The sequence below is a fragment of the Cervus elaphus genome, chromosome 32 (genome assembly GCF_910594005.1).
Source record: "Cervus elaphus chromosome 32, mCerEla1.1, whole genome shotgun sequence".
In the NCBI taxonomy this organism is placed as follows: domain Eukaryota; kingdom Metazoa; phylum Chordata; class Mammalia; order Artiodactyla; family Cervidae; genus Cervus; species Cervus elaphus.
In genome coordinates this window covers 51,163,551-51,171,860 of record NC_057846.1, presented here as the reverse complement: position 1 = coordinate 51,171,860, position 8,310 = coordinate 51,163,551, and the positions used below count along the sequence as shown (strand labels likewise).

At 41.5% G+C, this 8,310-nt stretch overlaps 1 long non-coding RNA gene across 1 annotated transcript; it reads right to left on the bottom strand.

The window, feature by feature from the left end:
• Positions 1 to 798: 798 nt before the first annotated feature.
• Positions 799 to 6,030, bottom strand: LOC122687978. Its single transcript, XR_006339284.1, has 4 exons — positions 5,129 to 6,030; positions 4,069 to 4,242; positions 2,408 to 2,561; positions 799 to 2,253 (listed from the first exon to the last, which is right to left on the bottom strand). It is a non-coding gene; the product is annotated as an uncharacterized LOC122687978 (long non-coding RNA).
• Positions 6,031 to 8,310: the final 2,280 nt, after the last annotated feature.

The following is an 8,310-nucleotide window of genomic DNA, read 5'->3' as shown; positions in this document are numbered from 1 at the left end:
TACATCTGTTCTCTGAATTTTTGGAAGTTTTATCTACAGAGTTCTGTATCACCAAAGTCTCCAAGTCACCTTTTACAATTTCATAAAGAAATATAGGGGATGAACAGACCCCACTATATAGGCTGTTTTCCAGAGCTAAAAGTCTGCCCTTAAAAAGTGACAACTGCATAAGTGTGTGTGGTTGTTCTCGATCACAGTATTTCTTACTGTTACAGTTCATATTCAGTGTCTTTCCTTAGTCAAATAGTTGGACATATTTTAAAATATCCATGTTCAAACACTGTACAGTCATAATGATACACACAGTGAAATGGGGAATATAGTAATACATGTCATTAGAACATGATCCAAGAAACATTTAGAAAACAATGTCTTTGAGGTAATTCTCTTTTTAAAAACATGATTGTTACTGCTCTTGAATATACTTGACAGATTTCCAGACGACCATTCAGCTTTATACACAATGTGTGTGTGTGTGCGTGTGTGTGTGTGTGCGTGTCTGTGTGTGTGAATCATTCAGTCATGTCTGACTCTTTGTGACCCCATGGACTGTCTCCCACCAAGTTCATCTGTCCATGAAATTCTCCAGGCCAGAATACTGGGGTGGGCAGCCGTTCCCTTCTCCAGGGGATCGTTCCAACCCAGGGATCGGAACCTGAGTCTCCTTCGTTGCAGGTGGATTCTTTACCCTCTGAGCCACCAGGAAAGACCTATACACAGGGACCAGAGGATAACTATATTCCCAAATTTCAAGTTAAGTTTACAAAATTAACTTCTTCAATCAATATATTTGTACCATCGCCTTTTATTAAAACATGATTTCATGATTCAAAGATCCCTCCACCACCTTTGCCCACTTTTCCCAGATAATATTTCATGATTTGGCAAATTAGCTAGAAGTCTGGTTAATAATTTAAAGGTCTCTGATAAAGACTACAGCTCAGCTATCTCGTAGCTCAAATATTTTAGTAATGATAACCCAAAGTCGAATCCAAACACATAAATCATTGAAGGATTTTTTTTGCAAGATGACAGCTTATTTTCCTTGGCTTCTTCTCACAGCTCACATCAATTCCAGATTTACATTCACAAGCTGAATCTCAGGAAAACTTCATGTTAAAGTACAAAAACTCAATATTTGGTAAGACATGAAAAGGGACTTCTGCATGAAATATTCATAAGCATCAGACAATTATTTACTCATAAATTAAAGCTAGTTAAATTTTATAAGTTGGGGGTGCAAAATAGCAAGCACTAGATAGGACTCCTCTTAGCCATAGAGTGGTTTTTCTTTGATGGAATACCCCTGAATAGCTGCCAGAAATCAGTCTGTAAGCACTGTGGATCACGCCCTCATTCACATTGGGAGGGGAGGCTGCCACCCCAAAGTGAGTTCAAGTAAGAAGAGTCTGCCCTGGCAATTGACACGCAATGGGAGAAAACTCTAGGAAATGTGGATACAGGGAAGTAGCAGTGAAACCTGTGGGCAAACGGCAGTTGGTTGAGGTCTGCGCATTCATTCCACCAAGCATTACTGAGCCCTGTGTTCCCTGGGAATGAAAAGTGGTGCAGACTAAATCCTAGCCCACAAGGCGTCAATCTTGGAGGAGGAAATGGCAGCCCACCCCAGTATTGCTTCGTAAAGAGTCGCATGGACACAGGAGCCCGATGGGCTCTCGTCCTTAGGGTCACAAAGAGTCAGACACGACTGAGCAACTTAGCCCACACACACATAGGGTGTCAATGGACTTAGGTTGATCTAGAAAGCTCTTCTTTGGGAGTAAAGACTTTTAAGAAAAATATCTAATTTTAATGAAGGCAGAGAATAAATACTTGGTGATTTCCATGCTACATATTGAACCAAGAATCAGAATCAGTTTTAGAAAACAGAGGCAAATGTTGGAAAAATCATGACATGGACTGTGTGTCCTCTTACTTCCTCAACGTCCTGGCATTTTCTACCACTCTTTATCTTGTTTCCTTAATTCCTAACTCCCAAATATATTTATGTCTGTCAATATCTTCTCTATTCTATCAAAAGTCATCTCAAGCACATTCACACTCAATAAAAGCTACTCAAATTCCTTAGAACATTATTTGCTTCCAAGGGTATTTGCATTTTACCCAGAGAAAGAAAAATCGAGCAGCAGTGTCTGTTTGAGAAATCTTAGGCGGCAGGCTGCAGACGAGGCAGACTCTGAAGGTGACTGTGGACACCGCTGACCCCTCAATTCCTCTGCTGAAGACGATAACCTATTTCCAAAAAAAAAAAGAGTGGTGAGATTGAACTGATAACCCAGATCCATTGAAGGACATTAAAATTTGCTGCTACTAACTCTCATCAGGCACAGATTCCTCCTACTAAAGTTTCTGTCACTAAGTCAATACATCAGGGTATTGACCTTACCTGGTTCAGCTCTGAACCCTGGGTGGGCTGCAACTGTGAGTCAAGCTTGGTGTTCCCGTCGGCAGTCGGTGAAGGCTGTCCTTGGCACTCTTATTCCCACACTGGCAACTTGGGATTAGTTGGTTTTTTCATTGCTACTACTTTTGACCTTGTACTAGTAACAGGAACAAAACAAAACCAAAAAAAAGCCCTTAGGCACTGCTGCTTTTTCCACATCCATCTCAAAACTGAAGACCGGGGCTAAAGGTGCTCAGGACTTTCCCCTCTGCTCAGAAAGATAAAGCTGTGTTTGAATTCCATGTGGCATTATGTTGCTTATGGCAGCTTCATAGAGCCAAAGCGTGTAGAGAAATTAGTTGGAACACAGCTATTACAGGTAATCTCAGCTCATTACCTACTACAAGATATAACATGCTAGGTAATGTTCAGAGTTAAGGACATTCTTCCAAGGATATAGTCAAAACTAACCTCTTCCCCCTCTAAAAGCCCCCTAAATTTTGAAAAGAATCTCAAACTCAGAGAAGTTGAGGGAACAGGCATACATTAGACACTCATTTCCCATTCATTTAGATTCAACAACTGTCAGCATCACTTAGGCACATTTGCTTTATCACCTCCCTATCCGTTCACCTCTCTTTCTCACGGCTCCCCCTTGCTCAGCTATCTTCTAAAAGACCCTGCAACTAGGGTTATATGACTATTTCCTCATGGTTAGATTCAAGAGAAACACTTTTGGCACGAATGTCACAAAGATGAGATGACTTATTTTCCATTGCATTCCACTGGGAGCACATAATATCTATTTGCTCCATAAATGGTGATTCTAAGTTTTGTATCTGACTTTAGATATCTTATCTCTTCCTAATAAAGGATTTTTTTTCCCTTTTATAAGTACTCAAGAGTCTACATGTATATGGCACTAAAAGACAAAGATTCTGCTTTTCAATAACCTTTCACCCAAAGATTTAAATATTTATTGCATGCTCCCTGCTAGAATCCAATAGGGCTGACATTTGAACAATGAGAGGTTGGGGGTGCAAACCCATCACACAGCTGAAAATCCACGTATGTTTGTCTGACTTCTGTATCTCCATCAGCGGATTCAAGTAACTGCATGCAGTACTGTGGTATTTAGTGAAAGATGTCTGCATATATATATATGGATCCTTAGAGTTCAAACCCATGCTATTCAAGGGTCAACTGTATTACATTGTAGCTGTAAAATGATGATTCTGAAATTTTAAAATTTCTGCCACATATCTCAGTCATATCACAGTACACTTTGGGTTTGATCATATACATAAAAGAAAATTTTATAGCAATCAGAGCACACAGGTCAAGAAGGAAAGGAGTGAACTGTATCAGTATTGTATAAGCTTGCTTTGCTATTTGTATAGTAATATATTATCACTTGAAAGCAGTTTACAATAAAAATGCACACTATGAATCCTAATGTGTCTATTAAAACAATATAAAGAATTCCAGCTAAAAGGCCCACAAAGGGGATTAATGAAAGTCATTTTTAAAAAATCAGTTGATCCAAAAGAAGGCAGGAAAAGGAAGATAGAGAAAACAAAGTATTGTGGGCCTCCAAGATGGCAACACAGTAAGATTCTGAGCTCGACTCCTCCCGAGGACACACCGAACCCACAGCCACTTACTGAGTGGTCTCCTCCAAAAAGGACCTGCACGCCCGCTGAGCGGCTCGTCTCGGTCAGCACAGAAGCAGAGGCCCGCTGTGAGGCCAGCCGGACGGACGGGGGCTGTCTTGCCATAAACCTCACCACTGATTCACTCTGTTGTATAGCAGAAACTAACACAGCACTGTAAATCGACTATATTCAAATAAAGATTAAAAAATAATAATAAGCAAAGCACGCGCACACACACGGAAAGCCCCTGGCCCTCGGGTCGCTGAGAGGCTGGGGTCTGACGAGCTCCTCTCCGGGATGGGATGCGCTCCCCGCTCCATGGCAGCCCGGAGGAAGCGGTCCTCCAGCTGCCGTCGCCGTCTGTCCCCGCCTCGGTTCTCCTTCCCCGCGCCCCGCGGTGCGAGTCTCTGGACAGACTGGTGCCTCAGGTTCCGCAGGCGAAGCCCGGGACACACCCTTTACCTGCCTGGCTCTGAAGCCCATGTGATTCTCCAAACTGCCCCCAAGGAATAGCTGATAATATTCTACCGCCATTTTTATAAAGGAAAGTCTCTGAGCGTCAGAGAGTGCCCAGGACTCGACCCCAGTAGCCCCGTAAACTAATTCTGGAGACCCTGAGTAAGCCCAGGTCCCTCTGGTGTTAAGGTACGGGATCTGATCTTTACACTTGGCTGACCCCAATGACAAATTTTAGAAAGGATCTGAATTATCTGTTACTGTGTAACAAACTACCCTCAAAGTTAGTGATCTACAATAGCAACAATTTCTTACTCAGCTCACACCTCTGCTCTCTGGGTAGGGCTCAGCAGGGCATCACATGGGTGGTTCTGACGATCCACTTCTAAGGAGAGTCACTTACCTGGCTGACAAATTGGTTCCAGCTGTCAGCCAAGCGCATTGCGGGGATTTTTTGAGGACTTCATGGAGCTTTTGGCATAGGTTAGCTGTACTTTCTTCATTTGTATAGCAATTAAATCCCAAAAGTAAGCCTCCCAATAGTACCGGGAAGAAGCTACATCATCTTTTATAATCTATAAACCAAAAGTTACATAGTATAGTCACAGCTCACCTGGATTCCAGGGGAGGTTATGAATTCCTCTCTCGGTGGGAGGTACACCAACAGCACATCATAAAGAGAACAGGTTAGATGGAACATGATGGAGTCATCTTTAAAAAACAAATAATCTAGAGTGTTATCTCTCAAAGTATGGTCCTTATACCATCTCAACAAAAACTACCTGGCGGACATGCTCAAATAATGTCATATGTTCATGCTGAGAAATATATAACTTAAAACTTTAATTTTCAGTCCCAGGAATATACATTTTTAACAAATTATTTGGGTGAGGTTTTTGCAGCGTAAAATTTGAGCATCGCTTATCCAGCCAAACTTTCTCACTTGAGAGAACAAGAAAATAAGAACTAGAGAAGTTAAATGACTTTCCCAAGAATACAGAGTTAAATATACAGCCTCTCTTGAGGAGTGTGTTACTGTTGAATTATAGGTTTACCTCAGAGATATCATGGGTTTGGTTCAGAGGAATAAACAAATATCACAAACAATGCAATAAATTGAATATCTCGAAAAAGTGAGTCACACAAGCATTTGTGGTTTCCCAGTGCATATAAAGTTATGTATACAATGCTGTATTCTATTAACTATGCAACAGCATTATGTCTAAAAAGACAATGTGTGCACCTTAATTTAAAAGTATTGCTACAGTTGCTAACCACCGTCTAACAACGCAGGGCTGCCACACAGCTTCAATCTGTAAAAAAGACAGTGTCTTCAAAGCAGTGTGATGCAGTAGTGAGGTATGTCTATATCTGCATTAAAAACAAGGTCTTTTGTGATATTTGTCATAAAGATAAAAAAAATATTAAGCCCAGGGAAGAGAATTGCAAACTCAAACGCCTACAGGGGTGAGGAGATGGTAGAAATGATGGTGTCAGACCAGATAGTAACATAAAATAAGATAAAACAGGAAACTAGGGACTTCCCTGGCAGTCCAGTGGTTAAGACTGCAAATGAAGCAACTGACAAAGAATTCATCTGAAAAATATACAAGCAGCTCATGCAGCTCAATACCAGAAAAACAAACGACCCGATCAAAAAATGGGCCAAGGAGCTAAACAGACATTTCTCCAAAGAAGACATACAGATGGTTAACGAACACATGAGAAGATGCTCAGCATTACTCATTATCAGAGAAATGCAAATCAAAACCACAGTGAGGTACCAACTCACGCCAGCCAGAATGGCTGCTATCAAAAAGTCTACAAACAATAAATGCTGGAGAGGGTGCAGAGAAAAGGGAACCCTCTTACACTGTTGGTGGGAATGCAAACTAGTACAGTAACTATGGAGAACAGTGTGGAGATTCCTTAAAAGACTGGAAATAGACTTCTATATGACCCACCAATCCCACTGCTGGGCATACATACCGAGGAAACCAGAATTGAAAGAGACACGTGTAACCCAGTGTTCATCACAGCACTGTTTACAATAGCCAGGGCATGGAAGCAACCTAGATGCCCATTGGCAGATGAATGGACAGGAAAGCTGTGGTACATATACACAATGGAATATTACTCAGCTATAAAAAAGAATGTATTTGTGTCAGTTCTAATGAGATGGATGAAACTGGAGCCTTTTATACAGAGTAAAGTAAGTCAGAAAGAAAAACACCAATACAGTATATTAACACATATATATTGAATTTAGAAAGATGGTAATGATGACCCTATATGCAAGACAGCAAAAGAGACAGATAAAGAACAGATTTTTGGACTCTGTGGGAGAAGGCAAGGGCGGGATGATTTGAGAGAATAGCACTGACACATGTATATTACCATATGTGAAACAGATCGCCAGCCCAGGTTGGATGCATGAGACAAGTGCTCGGGGCTGGTGCACTGGGATGACCCAGAGGGATGGGATGGGGAGGGAGATGGGAGGGGGTTTCAGGATGGGGAACACATGGATACCCATGGCTGATTCATGTCGGTACATGGCAAAAACCACTACAATATTGTAAAGTAATTAGCCTCCAATTAAAATTAATTAATTAATTTTAAAAAGACTGCATTCCAGTGCAGGGGGCAAAAGTTTGACCCTCGGTGGGGACAGTAAGGCCTCACAAGCTGTGCAGGGCAGTCACAAACATGCCGAAACAACAGCAGGAAACGGGAACGGGCGGAGCTATAAACCCCGAACAGTCTGGCTGAGCACAGACCCAGGGGCACGTGAGATCCCATTCAGGACTCGGAACACTTCACCTGGAAAATAGCACAAAACCCACGGCCACTACAGAAAAAAGGTCACAAAACGGAAACAGACTCTGGGCATGGAGGACTAACATAGTTCCCGGAGAGGAAGGGCGGAGGGGACAGGCTGGGAGTCCGCACGGACACGTCCACGCTGCTGTGTTTAAATTCCGTGGCCGACAAGGACTACCACACAGCATGGGGAGTGCGGCTCAATACTCTAATAACCTGAATGGGGAAATAGCTTGAAAAATAACAGATACACATATATTTATAGCTGAATTGATTTGCTGTAGACATGAAACTGACACAAACACTGTCAATCCACTAAGTCCTAATATAAAAATTCTAAAAAAGATTACAGAATGATAGAGAAATAAAAGATCTGTGGAAGTCAACCATTGCTTTGGTTCAAAGATGATTTCAGTGCTTCACACTGTACTTGCAGGCAAGAATGTTTGCTGAATGTTTATTGAATAAAAGGTAGGATTGGGTAAGAAAAATCAAATTCCAAGGTCTCCAAAAAGTGGCTAAAACTGAGCAAATGACACACAGACTCGTTTGTCCTAAGTATGCACACACATGCACACACACACTCACACACACACACAAACATACACGCTTAGACTAATAGAAGCCTTCATAACTGCGATTATGCAGAAAAAATTCCTTTAGAATTGATAATTCCATGAACATGCTTTGTCACTTCTGCAGATAATGGAGTCAATCAAGAGTTTATTGTTCTCCCCAACAGATGTAAGTTCTCCAAAATCAGTCCCCGGGGTTCCTGCTGACTCTTGTTCCTGACCCTTTCAAAAAACAGCTTGCCCTTTTGAGAAATGTTCAATTTTCATGTTTTAATGTTCCCTTATTATGGAAATAAAAACAGCTTGCCCTCTCAAAGCCTGCTGGATCAAAACCTGTTTCTCAGATACTACTCTTATTTTTATGCAAGAGGAGAAGGAAAAATATTATTGAATTCTG